This window comes from Anoplopoma fimbria, chromosome 7, assembly GCF_027596085.1.
Source record: "Anoplopoma fimbria isolate UVic2021 breed Golden Eagle Sablefish chromosome 7, Afim_UVic_2022, whole genome shotgun sequence".
Taxonomy (NCBI): Eukaryota; Metazoa; Chordata; class Actinopteri; order Perciformes; family Anoplopomatidae; genus Anoplopoma; species Anoplopoma fimbria.
This window is the reverse complement of record NC_072455.1, coordinates 4,891,858-4,907,026: the sequence shown is the minus strand read 5'-3', so window position 1 is coordinate 4,907,026 and position 15,169 is coordinate 4,891,858.

Below are 15,169 nucleotides of genomic sequence, written 5' to 3'. Positions count from 1 at the left end.
GTCTTTCAGCATGACAATGATCCCAAACACACCGCCCGGGCAACGAAGGAGTGGCTTCGTAAGAAGCATTTCAAGGTCCTGGAGTGGCCTAGCCAGTCTCCAGATCTCAACCCCATAGAAAATCTGTGGAGGGAGTTGAAAGTCCGTGTTGCCCAGCGACAGCCCCAAAACATCACTGCTCTAGAGGAGATCTGCATGGAGGAATGGGCCAAAATACCAGCAACAGTGTGTGAAAAGCTTGTGAAGACTTACAGAAAACGTTTGACCTCTGTCATTGCCAACAAAGGGTATATAACAAAGTATTGAGATGAACTTTTGTTATTGACCAAATACTTATTTTCCACCATAATTTGCAAATATATTCTTTAAAAATCAGACAATGTGATTTTCAGGAATTTTTTTTTTCTCATTTTGTCTCTCATAGTTTAGGTATACCTATGATGAACATTACAGGCCTCTCTCATCTTTTTAAGTGGGGGAACTTGCACAATTGGTGGCTGACTAAATACTTTTTTGCCCCACTATATATATATATATATATATATATATATATATATATATATATATTCTTATACATGAGAATGAAAGAGATCCTATGATCTAACTCTCGGCAAGAAAGTAATACACTTATTTCACAAAATGTCAAAGTATTCCTTTTATTTGCTTGTAATACAATTTTTATAATAACATGAGAGTGCAAAACACATTTAAACTCTTTTTTTATACATAACATGGACTATTTTTAAGCAACATTCATGGTTTCACATCATTTATTTGAATGCCAAAATGTAAGCTTCACCCTTTGGTTTTGATATAATTAACTGTATAAGATTTCTTTTGACTTGGCTAAAAAAGTAAAATGTTATTGGCAGATGTGCAACCCGACTAAAATTCAAACTTTTCATCCAATTGCATTGCGTACATTAATAAGAAGACGATTAGAATACTGCGTTTGTTCAGAATCTTTTGCATCCTACTCTACTTTCCCTATTTGTTTCCTCTAGTACACACTATAATCAATGCAGTTCAACATCAGGTCAGTGGGGGGCATGTTTCACCCACAGGTGGAATTAACCTGTTGGAGAAAAGATAGAACAAACACTCTGTAGTCAGACATACTTTACAGGTAAACATGTAGAGGAGCACATTTGGGGCCTTAGTCTGCCCATGGTGTTACATGTGATATGATATTGAGGATGAAAGACTAACAGATGGTTTCATGTTTATCTATTGATAGAAAGGTTTGAGATCGAGGCCTAACTCTGATATGAGCCAACACGGTGAAGTTTAATGGAATACACAGTGAGCTTTTGTTTTGTACTTCTGCACTGCCCTGATGATAGACATTTTTTTATATTGTACTTCAACGCCAAAACTTGTACAAATTGTATCCGACAAACAGGCTAGTGTGCAGGCTTTACACTGGAGTTTTCACAAGCCAGTTCACAGAAAAACGAAAGTTCAAAAGAAAATTAAAAAAAAATTTTATAAAAAATAATACATTTGCAGTGACAAAACACAAAATATATAGTTTTAAAATTTTGAAAACACAAAGAAAATAAGCAAATTTTAAGATTTTACTGAAATTGAAATTCACGTTTGTTAACCCTCCTGATAAATTGACCCGTTTCAAAGTTTGAAAATCTAGAAAGAATATTTTAAAGTACTTTTTCAGTATGAAACTTAAAATAAAAAATAAAAATGGTTCATATCATGTATTTGATCATGACAGTGAAATAGAAGAGGATGTGTCTGAAGATGAAGACCATTTTGAGGTCAATTGAGATTATGATGATTCTGATTACAGGAAATTGATATTCCTATTCCTCCAAGCAAGACATTCATGTCAAAAAATTTGGAAATACAGTGGTCATCCTCATCCAATATACGTCAGTCAAGACTGTCTGCCGAAAACATTATAAAGACAGTGCAAGACCCCACCAGGATGGCAGTGACTCAAAAAAACCAGATCTGAGCAAAAAGACGAGCACAACATGTGCGACATATGCAAAATGTATTCGCACAAAGCACACCGTGACGACATGTCACTCATGTGCTGTGTAGACACTGACACACAGACACACACACACACACACACACACACACACACACACACACACACACACACACACACACACACACACACACACACACATACACACACCTCATTCATTGTGCTCATCTCTTGTTCATTTTTGTAAATTTCTGTTTCTTAACACTATAAATAGACATAAATAGAGTTTACTTTCAATACAAATCCTTATGACTGATTTGGCTTGATTTTAAGTGAGCGGAAGAGGTGCCTCATCTCTATTTATCTACATCACACCATGAAAAAAATAAAGTTTTGAAATGTACAAAAAAAAACAAAAAAAATACATGTTATGGAAGACTAATGCAATTTATATCTAGGTAATCCAATGTACCTAAAAAATGGTTTGAACATGTATTTTTCATGAAAGCGAGTGAGTTATCCTAATGGAACTATGATCTGTGAAGGCTGAATAACACCATTCCTCTAAATACTGATTGAATTGTTAGTAATGGTGTTGGTGATGAGGTACAAACTATGTTTATTAGGATTTTTTGGTTTCTGACAACTTTTGGATGATTAAACATGCAAAGGGTCACATTGACCCGGGAACATTATTGCTGTTCCTGACAAATTAACATAACAGGAGGGTTGAAACATTTTTTTTATATTTCATTCTAAACTGCACTTGCCAAAAAGAAGAGTTTTAAATTTTAGATGTTAATGCTATACAATACATAAGACTTTATCACAAAATTGTTTTATCCTTTAAAATAATATATGCATAATAGCTCAAGTATCATTATAGTATTTCCTTACACAAAAAGTGAATTTCAATTTGACCTCAAACTATAACAACTGTCCCTTGGGGAGGAGTATAAACACACATACTGTATATAAATAGGTACATTTAGTAGTTTATTTGTTCTATTCCTCAGTAGGAGCATAGCACAAACAAGTAAGATATATAGAAGTAGACACAGTTACACAAAGAAACAAAGACATTAATTAACACTCTACACAACACAGACTGGATTCTTAGTAAAAAATGAATAAAAATGAAAAAAATATGTATAATTAAAATCTTATATTAAAATCTTACTGTGTTGTCTCTTCCGTGTGTGAAACTCGTCCTGACGTCCTCCAGCGGATCTTGAAATCACTGATGCTCTTTTTTTTCATTTCTGCCTCCAGCTAGGAAGCATACACAAAAATCTGTCTTCACATTTATTATAACTGTGATAATTAGAAACTTGGTTATCATTAGCTGTAGCTCTTATAACGTTTTAATTACTAAAGTAGTAGACTTTTATGATTGCGTATGAAAGAATATCTCATTAAAGTTTCTCACCTGGCTCAAGATTTGATGTTGGATGGCTGGGTCACTCATGTCAAAGTCAGATTTAATCTTAATCACTGTTCTCTTCTGATAAAGTTTATCTGAAAAATGGAATTTGGCAGTGCAATGAAACGTTATGATTTAAAGAGGGGTGCCATTTTTTTTTACCATGTTTTAGTGGATTGACTACAGAAGTCGTAGCATCACTGGTGATCTTTCTTCTTTTTTTTTTAAAGCAAAAAGGGATTTTTAAGATAACTTTATGTCCTCCATGCAGCCATTGGTTCAGGTTCATTTCTTTTCAAATTTTAATAAATTGGAGAGACTTGGTACCAGCTTGAGATAGGTAATTCCACACAATTAACAAAACACAGCCATGTTTGTTTTGTGTCAAAATGATGTTGTCATCCAAAATCTTGCAAACTCATATATTTGCAAACATTTGAACAAAAATATGGTTATCTGTTCATTTTAATACAATGTATATAACTACAAAAGTGCCTTTAATGAGAGAATTGAAGAAGACCTTTAATATATTATTTTTAATGCTGGGTAGGCAATGACCAACAGACTGGTATACTGAAAGTAAAAATGCTGAAAATCAATATTTTTTTAAGTGGAGAAGGGCTGTAACAATTACTTTTTCAATGAACTGATTCAATTAAAAGATTTTGAAAAATGTTGTCAACCAACAGTCCAAAATCCAAAAATATCACTTTACAATGATGTAAAACAAAGAAACACACCAAATTATCATATTTGAAAAAAGCTTGAATCAGCAAATGTTGGGCGTTGCTACAAAACACATCTTTTGTCAATAAACAAATCAATGAATTGCTTAATCACTAATAAAAACGTACATAAACTTAACACTTACTGTGGCAGAGAAAGCTAGATTTGGTGTCACAGGACCTTGTGCTCCATTTCCCGTCGTCGACCTGAGCACAATACGGACCCCCTCCTAAATTGTCGAGTGGTGCCTGCAACCAGTATCTGAACAAGGAGTTACTCCCATCGGACCACTTCCAGGATACAGCATCTTCATACAGCCCAATCCAAAAGTCTCGGAAGTGATTCTCCATTTTGTCAACGACCCTGTTCATGTCCTGGGCGTTGTTGATGGTGGCCAGGTCGGTGTACCTCTCTCTGCAGTAGGTCCGGGCCTCAAACCATGTTTTAGGTTCATTGTGAACGAGAATGTAGTCACCACTACAGGAAGGGAAGGGGCAGTAATCTGTCGGTAGGAAAAGGAGAATTCAACACTAACTCTAACTGAATGGCTGTCATAACTCTGGGCAATCAGACTTAATTAAATAAATCTTATTCATCAATCAGATCAAATTTAATCTGGAAAATCATTCTGCCTAAGAAAAATTTTGAGCACTTAAAGCAATTATTCATCATTATTGTGGTATTCATGGAGGTCATACAAGTAAAATGTTTTATTTGAAATGGTCATTTGTTTCGTAACAGCCTAGTCGGCAGAAAATATGTTGGCATTGTACGTTTTTGCAAATCATGGATACGTAAACTAGTACAACAAGCGACGCAAGTGACGTAGTATATTGATTGGCCCTTATTGAAATTTACATGGTAAATTAGTAATTATAACTATCGAGAAATATCTGTAGGGTTGGGTCAAACAAATACAGGACTTTAACCCAGGAGGGACCTGTTCCTGTCCTGTGTGAAACCAAGTCAAATTTAATTTAGGCTTGTTACATTAGACAGTCTGCTAAGGGTGATTGTTATTTATTTACAGTAGTTCTGTTGTTCCGTTCCGTTGTTATGTTATTATTTTAAGAACCATGATCTATTTTCAAACCTTAACTAAGTATTTTTGTTGCCTAAACTTAACCAATACGTGGCGTGGCATTGTGTGTTTCTACAAGCGTAATAGGAGGCTGATATTAATTATTATAATTATATTCTTTTGATTCAGAAATGTAGACAGCCAAAGTATCGTGTGTATTACAATGACAATTTTTTTCTGGAGACTGGGTTGTTTATAAAGAAGTTATGTCGTCTTAACAAGAGAAAAATAAATTTAATCTAATAATATAAATGACAGTATCATCTGCAAATGTGATGACCCTTCCATTTCATGTTAAAATTTTGCATTTTTAAGGATTTGTAAAACAACATAATCTGTTTACCATGAGGCAGGGGTAGCTGAGGGAAAATGTTTTGAAGATTTAGCAAAGTGCTATAGACCTCCACCTCACAGAGAGCTGGTGGTATGTCAGGATGTGTTATAGTCACATAGCGACCCACAATCCCCCCACAATCCAGGGTCACCAGAGAGTTTGAACGACTAGGGATGACCCCACATCTGAAATAGAGATAAAGAAACAGAAAAGGTGCATGTGACTCTGCTTGATTTACCTTAAAACTTGATTCATTTTAGAATCCAGATTGAATAAAAATGATATTAATATTTTTGGGGGCATTTACTACAAGGACTGATGATGCTGTAGTTTTTCTTGGAAGGACAGTCTCCACTTTTAACATAATAAGCAATGCATGTGTCCATATTTACCTTGTGTCGTCCACTCTGACATCATCACTAAGGCAGCAGTCCTTACTGTAGGCAAGCTGGATAAAGGTCACATTGTAGGGAACTAATAGATCCAACATTGTCCACTGACCGGGTTTGTTTTCAGTCATGCTGCAGTTGTAAAACTGATGGCCATCAATAACTCTGCTGGCTACAGTTTTCTTTTTCAAAGAGGAAGATTTAGAAGCCACTCCTCTCAGAGCCACATTTTCTAGTTAGAAGAAAGGGGTTAAAAATAGATGACTAACATTATTATTATTTAACAAAAGAAACATCTACGAAACCATCCTTTAAAGGCAGAAATAAAACAAAGGCATCTGTTTATTAAATAGCAGTGTCAAGAGAAGTCCAAAGAGCCATTTGTGTAAACTTAAAAATGCAAGCAAGTATTCATTATGGTGTGTTCAGCTTACCAAGCACAGTACCATACACCGTAACTTCACAAACAGTCAAATTCTTCCGCAGTCCAGGAAGAACAACATTGACAAAGCGACCTTTCATTATTCCACAATAGTAGTTGTATTGGCGCTGTCCATCTGCGAGGGAGATGATGGCACACCTGACAGAAAGAGAAAGTATAATTAAGTAAAAAAAAAAAAAAAAAAAGAGAATCAAAGTGGCTGGTAAACATTAGTGCTACTACAGCAAGTTAGTACTAATATGTTCCTCTTGCTATCACCTCTGGTTTCTAGTGTCATTTCTGAGGCCGATGCGGACCTCAGCACCGTTCAGCTCCTCTGTGCAGCAGTCTCCAACGCTGATGATAGACACAGCAGTTATGTGGTAGATAGTTCTCAGGTCCAGTTGCCACCAGGGGTTGTCTTGCAGTGGGACTGAGGCACACGTTTCCGACGGATAGCCATTCTGAGGGTATCCATCAACGGCCATACTTGGACCCGTTGCTGCAGAAGCTGGTTTTGCAGACTGCGATACTATTCCACTCAATTTCAGGATAACTGGCAGGAGTGTCATGAAGGCAGTTATGAGTGAATGCATGAAAAAATAACTACTACTACTAATTTTGAAACCCACAGCATTGGTCTTCCTACTAAAGTACAGTTCAACAGGACAAAGAGTCTACACAAAGAGTCTGCAGCCACACTTGCGGCTCCTTGAAGCTATGATGCTAATTGTAAAGCAAACCAAACTGTTAGATGGATAAACCAAAGTGTGAGACAAATAAAGAATTTGACCTGATAAAGCCGCTTGATAAAAGTCCATTATTTTGAATCATGAACTCAATTTTAACTCCAATGAGATGGTTTGCACTCACAACCTCGAAAGTGGTTGTGAATTTAGACAGATCGTATTCTTCAATGAAGATATTTTGTAACTCTAAGTATCAGTAACTAAATCATTTTCTACTTCATTATGTTCACCCAGTGGCTGCCACATAATTTAATCAACATAAGTCAGTGTTGCGTTACCTCCAAAATATGACCTAAACACAATATCCACAATGTGTGTTTCACATATCGAACTTTGGAAAATAGGACTACGTTTTTAACTTTAAATGCCATCGCTCAGTGTTGCGTTACCTCCTGAAACTGTGGTAGTGGCGTAAACTTTGACCTCACAAAGTTGAAGACTCCTATTTACTCCAGGGAGGAAAATGTTGACGTAGCGCCCTGTCATCCTTGTGCATTGGAAGGTCATGGTAATGTCATTGGTCACAGTGATGACTGCACATCTGAGGGAGGAGGGGAAAAGAGACAGATAGACTCAAAACATTGCGTATTTCTTTAACCAATATGAAAGGAAAACAGCTATTTGTAACCTGTGACTGATTGGTTAGGGCAAAACTAATTAAAATAGCCCCCTGCGTATTCCCAAACAGAAAATATCGAACATGAACACAATGTCAGTGAGAATAAGTGGTTGAAAACCAAATGGCAATGGTTATCAGGCTAGTTTAACCTATTGCCTCACCTGGGATTGTTGTTGCCGTTGTTCTCCAGTGAGTCACCAATGAGGATTTCAGCCTGATTTAGCTCAGAACTGCAGCAGTCTGATCTTCGTATGATTTCAAGTGATAAGACTACATACGGACCACGCATATCCAATCTCCACCAGGGGTTTTCCTGCCTCAGAGTGGAAACGCAGCTCCCATGTCCATAGTCTGAATAAGGTTGGCCATCAATCGCCAAACTTGGTGGAAGCGAGGGGTCCGACAATGAAGACTGCTCGGCCACTCCACTCAGAGCCACGTTAGCTGGAGAGGTAGCACAGTGACATATGTATCAATAACCTATAAACAATGTTAGGTCAATTCCTACTTTATTATGTTCACACAGGAACATAATGTATAACATGGGCCATTGTGGGAACTTGTAAAAGGGGTTTTCAGTTCGCCAGCACTGAGGGAACTTATCAAATGGTTGGGGTCATCGAATCATCAAAGGTCATAGCTTAATGCTTCCTTGGGTGAAAACCAGCCTTGTATACATGTTTTTGAATCTAAAAATATACAGATGTTATTGACTTATATCAGACAATTTGAATGGGTGTTTTTTATAGGTTGATTGAACATAGGACATTGGGGGGAAATTCCCTTATTATTCAATGCTCTAATTGTGTTTAAAAGGTGCGTTTCGTGTTTGCAGGTCAAATTTTACTTTTTTTTTATTAATCGCAAAACACTCAAAAAACAATAAAGTGTTTCACCTCATAACTAACTTTTTATCCATTCATAACCACAAAAACTAAATTTACTTTTTTTTATTTTGTAGCCCTAAGGCCACATTTCCTTGCAGTTGAAAATCTGATCAAATCATCAATAATTAAACTAAGGTAAGATCTGACCCGCAGCTAACAATGGTTTTTAATAGTATGACATGCATCAATAAAATATTCTCGGTAGTTTTGTTGCTCAAACCCAACCCATACATGAGTTTAAGTCAAGTTGGAGTACAATCTTATTCAAAGAACCAGACACTTTCATACTCTCCCTTCACCACAGATGTAACACTTTTAGTGACCTTCACAATCAAACATTACAATTTGTTTTGTTAATTGATATAGCTTTTTGAAGCAATGTTCCAATAAAACACTGGATAGTATTTATTGAATATTTTATCTTGCGACAGGTCAATTATGACCCGAACACAATAGGAGGGTTAATGTGTGTTAACACAATATTGAACTTGGGAAAATTGGACCCTGGGAAGATGGATACGTTTTTAACTTTAGATGCCATCGCTCTGTGTTTCGTTACCTCCTGTAACTTTGGTAGTGCCGTACACTTTGACCTCACAAAGTTCAAGTGTCCTATTTACTCCATTGAGGACAATGGTCACGTAACGTCCTGAAATCTGGTAGCAATGTAAGATCCAGGTACCGACTTTGCGACCAGTGATGACTGCACATCTGAGGGAGGTTGAGGGGAAAAGACACAGCACAGAGTAAAAACGTTTAAAACAGTGCATGAAAAGTGAATGGGGTGAAACATAAACAGCAATCCAGTCTGATTATCAGACTAGTCTAACCCAAATGCATCACCTGGGATTGGTGGTGCCATTGTTCTCCAGTGAGTCACCAATGTGGATTTGAGCCCCAATTAGCTCAGTAAAGCAGCAATCTGCTCTTCCGGTGACTTCGACTGTAGAGATGTAATACATATTCCCCAAGTCCACTCTCCACCAGGGATTGTCCTCGTGCAGAGTGGAAGCACAGCTCCCCTTTCCATAGGCTGGATACAGTTGGCCATCAATCGCCAAGCTTGGTAGTAGCGAGGGGTCGGACAATGAAGACTGTTCAGCCACCCCACCCAGAGCCACATTAGCTTGACAGCGACAAAGATTATAGTAACATTAGAGAAAAGTCAATAAAAATAAATGTTAATTATATATATTTTTATTTCTTCTTTCCTTCTCATCAACCATCTCATGACACATTGATTCATAAGTATTAACAATCCAAAAATGTACACACAGGACAAAACTGCAGAACTAGTACTTTTAATACTTGAACTACATTTTGCTCAGAATACTCATAATAAGGAGTTTAAGTTCAGGACTTTTATTTTTAATAGGAGTATTTTTTACATTGTTGTATTTGTACTTATAGTAACGTAAAGGATCTTCTTCCACTACTGCTTTTCATAGGCAGCTAAATGTTTTCTTACCTGCCTGGTGAGTAATCCTCAAACTGAGAAGGATATACCCTACAAAGAAAATATTTAACATTTACATTTAACTCATTCAATACCCATTTGACATTTATCATAACAGTTTTATAGTCTATTTTCTTGTGGATTAAAATACATTTAAGTTTCTAAATGTGGTCCACTGTATGACAAATTATGAAATTTTTATTTAGCAAATGGAAAATGAAATAAATACATGGTCACCATCTAGGATTAAATCTGTAAATGAGGAATAAAAAAAATGGACACTGCATAGAGTGCGCTCAGTTATTTTGTAATAGTGTATTATCACTTGAAAACAATTAAATATAGACCAAGACAATCCAATCATGTAAATAAATGTATACTATTACTCACCCCAAATAAAAATGAATTTCCTACTACTCCACTCCATGAACTATAATTAGTTTAATTTATGATGTAATATAGAGTTTGCTTTAAAACCTACAAAAGCTTAAATCCAAAACGTGTTTGTGATGTCTATGTTCACAAAACTGCTTATGTCGCTGACGTCCTGTGTTTCTTTTCATGTTTATTTGAATTGACCTGCATACAAATTAATGCAAACCACATTTACATCATGACATGCATGACTGTGACTCTGGTGGATCCAAAAAAGTTGCAACGGCTGAGGACTGGTTTCTCAATCAAGAGTGGGTTTCATGATAAGGACTGAAGAGCCCCTTCAAAATAAAACTGTAGTTTTTACTGAATGGGGCAGCATCATGTTCTGCATTCTGTTGAAATTGCATAAAGTAGAGAAACTATTCTGCACATCTATGCTAAGTATACTCAAAGTCAGTATGCAAACTAAAAAGGCTCTTGAGTTTTGAGTGCGCTGTTGATTGACAATCTTTTCCCACAATGCATTGCAGAAAATAAATGGAGCTGCTCATTGTTTTCTTTGTTTGTGGATGGAGGCGAAAACGCCTTAGGCTTAACCCACTTATTGGATCATTTAATGTTAGAATCAAAGAAAGTATGTTCATGTCCTGCCTGCTACCTGCGAAAAAGCGTTATACTATTGTATACTGTATTTAAAAATTGCAGTTCAATTTTGACCTGTCTTCAGTGATCAAGCATTTTAAATAAACATATTAGTTGAAATAATTATTTTAATAATATACTTTAAAGTAACAGGGCTGCACGGTGGTGTAGTGGTTAGCACTGTCGCCTCACAGCAAGAGGGGCCCGGGTTCAATTCCCGGGCTGGACAACCTTCTGTGTGGAGTTTGCATGTTCTCCCCGTGTCAGCGTGGGTTCTCTCCGGGTTCTCCGGCTTCCTCCCACAGTCCAAAGACATGCAGCTTAGGTGCATTGAAGACTCTAAATTGCCCGTAGGTGTGAATGTGAGTGTGAATGGTTGTCTGTCTCTATATGTCTGCCCTGTGATAGGCTGGAGACCTGTCCAGGGTGAACCCTGCCTTCACCCATTGACAGCTGGGATCGGCTCCAGCACCCCTGCGACCCTTAACTGGATAAGCAGGTTACGGAAAATGGATGGAATGGATGGACTTTAAAGTAACATACCTTATGTGATGTGAGTATTGTACTTGCAATGTTTTTTTAAAAAAGGCATATACGTATACTTTTTTTTCATTAAAAATTAAATGATCCTCATTGTTGAGGAGGTTGGATTTTTCAAGATAACTTTTGGACACATAGGCTCACATTTGGTTTTGTACATTTGATTAACCAAATATATATATAAACGTCAAATTAAATTGAAAATGCAAATGAATGGGAGGCTAAACCAACACGCACCGGCTCACAAAGTTGCAGTTTTGTTTGCTTTTTTGATTATGTGTAATAAGACATATTTTGGTGAAACTGATTGCTTTGAACAAGCTGAGCAAAAGCTCCAATCAGACAGCAGAGAGGTGGATTATCACGCAATATGAGTTTCAATGACAGACAGAACTGTATGTGGTGAAAAAAGATCATATGACTTTCATTATTGTTATTTATTTATTATATTTCATAATTCCTTATAATTCGTTGAATACAATTATGAAAAAAATTAACATCTTAACAATATGGCACTAAATTCAATCAGGTAAATGCTTCACACGCTATTTTATTTTTAAAAATCAGGGAATTGTACGAGGTTGTCATTCAAAAAAATCAACAAAAACTAAAAACTAAAAACTTGTATGTTATTTATTTTGTTCATAATTGTCACCTCTCTCTGTTGGTTGTGCCTCTTTCCTTAAAGTCCTCCAGAGCAGCTTGACGTCAAAGCTGTAAAGCCCTGCGAGTTTAGAGCCGCCTCAAACTAAAAACAAACAAAAAAAGAAGATGAAAACAGTTTTTCTATCGTGCATTGCTTAGAAAAAAACAATTAAGTTATTTCGAAGCAGCCCAAACACAGCTCCACACTGTACCTGCTGTAAAACTTTACGTCTGATGGTTGGATCTTTGAGGTCGGAGTCAGTCAGCAACCTCATCTTCACTGTCGTCCTTCTCTGCACAGCTGGAGAAAAAATGTAAATACTGGTGTATAAGCTGCAACTAATTACTTTATTAATGGTTAATAAAACATGTACTTAATAGATATATTATAAGCCATTATAAAGAACAACTTTTGGGTTGCCAGTTTAATTCATCCTCCAACTTGACACTTGTTTTTTGTTTATAGCTCTTAAACTCATCATGAAGATCTCCTTCAACCACTGCAGGGCATCTGGAAAAAAACCTAATTTAAAACCGTTCATTCATTTGTGAAAACACTGACCATGTTTTATAAGGGATGTTTTTCCTTTTTCTTCCCATTTTCCCAACATTGTGTGGAGGTTAAAGGAATGTTGTGTTCATGATTAAGGAAAAACAACTATTACTCTCGGTAAGAAACTGAAGAGGAACTGTGGTCTCCACGTGTCAAGATCCCGTGCTTTGTGAATTATTAAATATTGGTCGTTTTAAGCATTTTAAAGTGGCCCTATTATGCTTTTCCACTTTTCCCCCTCTTCTTTAGTGTGTTATATATATTTTTGTACATGTAAAAAGGTCCGTAGAGTGTAAAACCTGAAGTCCACGCCTAAAAGGAGTTACCCTCCCCCTCAGAAGCTCCTGAGCTCCTGAAACGGCTCCATTGAATTATCTCCTTCACTTCCGTAACTTTATGAGGTCACAATGTAACTTTATGAGGTCACAATGTTACGTAAGTGATGTAAAACTCCTTCTAGGCTAGTTTGGCCCTCAAACAACAAAAGAGAGAGACGGAGCTGAAGCTTCGGAGGAAGAGTTTTTTGAAATGTGAAACGTTGACCAATCAGAACAGAGCGGGCTAGCTGACCAATCAGAGCAGACTTTGCTTTCTGGAGGGAGGAGCAAGCGCTACAACGGAGCGTTTCAGAGAGATGGTGAGAAAAGGTGCTGCAGGACAGCCAGGATGAGAAAAACAGGGAGGATTATGAGCATTAATGCATGTAAACATGTTGTAACTGTAACTGGAGATAAAAATATGCACCCGGAAAATAGCATAATAGGGCCACTTTAACATCGTCAGCTACATCTCACCTCTGAAACAAATGAGAGGCATTTTGATGAGCGTGCAGCTGTTGTCCTTCCAAACGCCGTCTACAGTCATGGAGACGCAGTGTTCCACCGATCCTTCGTTGTCTGGCTGACCTTCTTGCTACTGCCTGTAGTCCTGCACTTCTCCTGAGTAGAGCCGTTGACCCACCAGAGACCATTCCCAGCCGGTGACGTCATCGTACAGACCGATCCAGAAGGAGCTGTTCCAGTTCATGCTGTTGATTAGGCTAATGCCCTCATCATCAGATATGGTGGCCAGGTCGTCGTAATTCTCTCTGCAGTAGCTCTGGGCTTCCATCCAGCTCATCTTCAAGTCAGTGATGAGGATGTACTCATGGATGTAGTAGGAGGAGCCTATTTGGTGAACAATAAGGCAACAATCAGCTTCTCTCTCTGCTGACCTCAAAAAAAGTTAAATTGGTCGCCATCAGGTTTGCAAGTTTTAGCACGTTAACTACAAATCCTGAACATTAAAGTTTTTCTTAAGCGCTACACTATATAGAATGGGAGAAGATATTTGGGGGGGAAAATAAAAAATGTACTCTTTAACGTACAGTTAATATTGTTTTAAAACATCAGTCAAATCTTTGTAGTATTGCTCCTTGTGTAGCATGAAGGGACTGCAACTGGCAGTTTGCTGTGCAACCCTGCTTTTTAGACTAATAAAGACAATAATAATGACAATACATTAACCTTGATGTATACATGTCAAGTAGTAGTAAAAATGTAAAAAAGAAAAATACTGCAATTATCTATCACAAAAAAGTATACACCATCTATAAAAGAAAAAAATATATATTTTACGTTACTTAACAATACAGAGGTTTTTGTAGTTTAATTTGTTACTTGCACAATTTCATTTTTTTGTTGTCGTTTTTCTCTTCTGAAACCATTCTGTATGGCTTAAAAATCAATTCCAGAGCTGAAACACTTTGGTCTAATAGCCAATGTAAAGCCAGAAAATTCAACAATTGTATTAGTATCCTGTTAATCAATAATAGCTGAAGGCATTTCTTCAGCAAGGTTCCCTGGTTTCTCAAATGTTCCACTTGTGAAGTGATAGTACAGACAGATATGAAAAACATGTCATTAGATTTTAAAATCTAAGAATAAAAACCAAATGTCTGCTGTGTGACCTCCACAAGGATAAAACATGTCCCTGTGGATTAGATGTAATAATAAAATCCACAGTAAGAATAAAAACACAAATACAAACGTGTGGATATTTTTGAACGAAAACTCAACAGTTTCTCTGTTGAGAAGAGCTAGGAACCAGGTATTTGCTATCAAAAGGTCTAATTTTCCCATGTGCAGGTTCAAAAAGCATAAGTGAAAAATGAGTTTATGGCTTTAAGCTTTTGAATTCTTAAAGATGATCTGATAAAACAGATTATATACACAACATATAAACATAATACGCCAATATTATATAGGGAATCACTTCAGCATCTATTACTGCTCTTTCAATAGCATAAAAAAAAAAAATCTTTAATGACCAAATTTAGGGGATACTTTCATCAGAAATGCTATAAATGTTCCTAATGGTTCGTTTCATTAGAC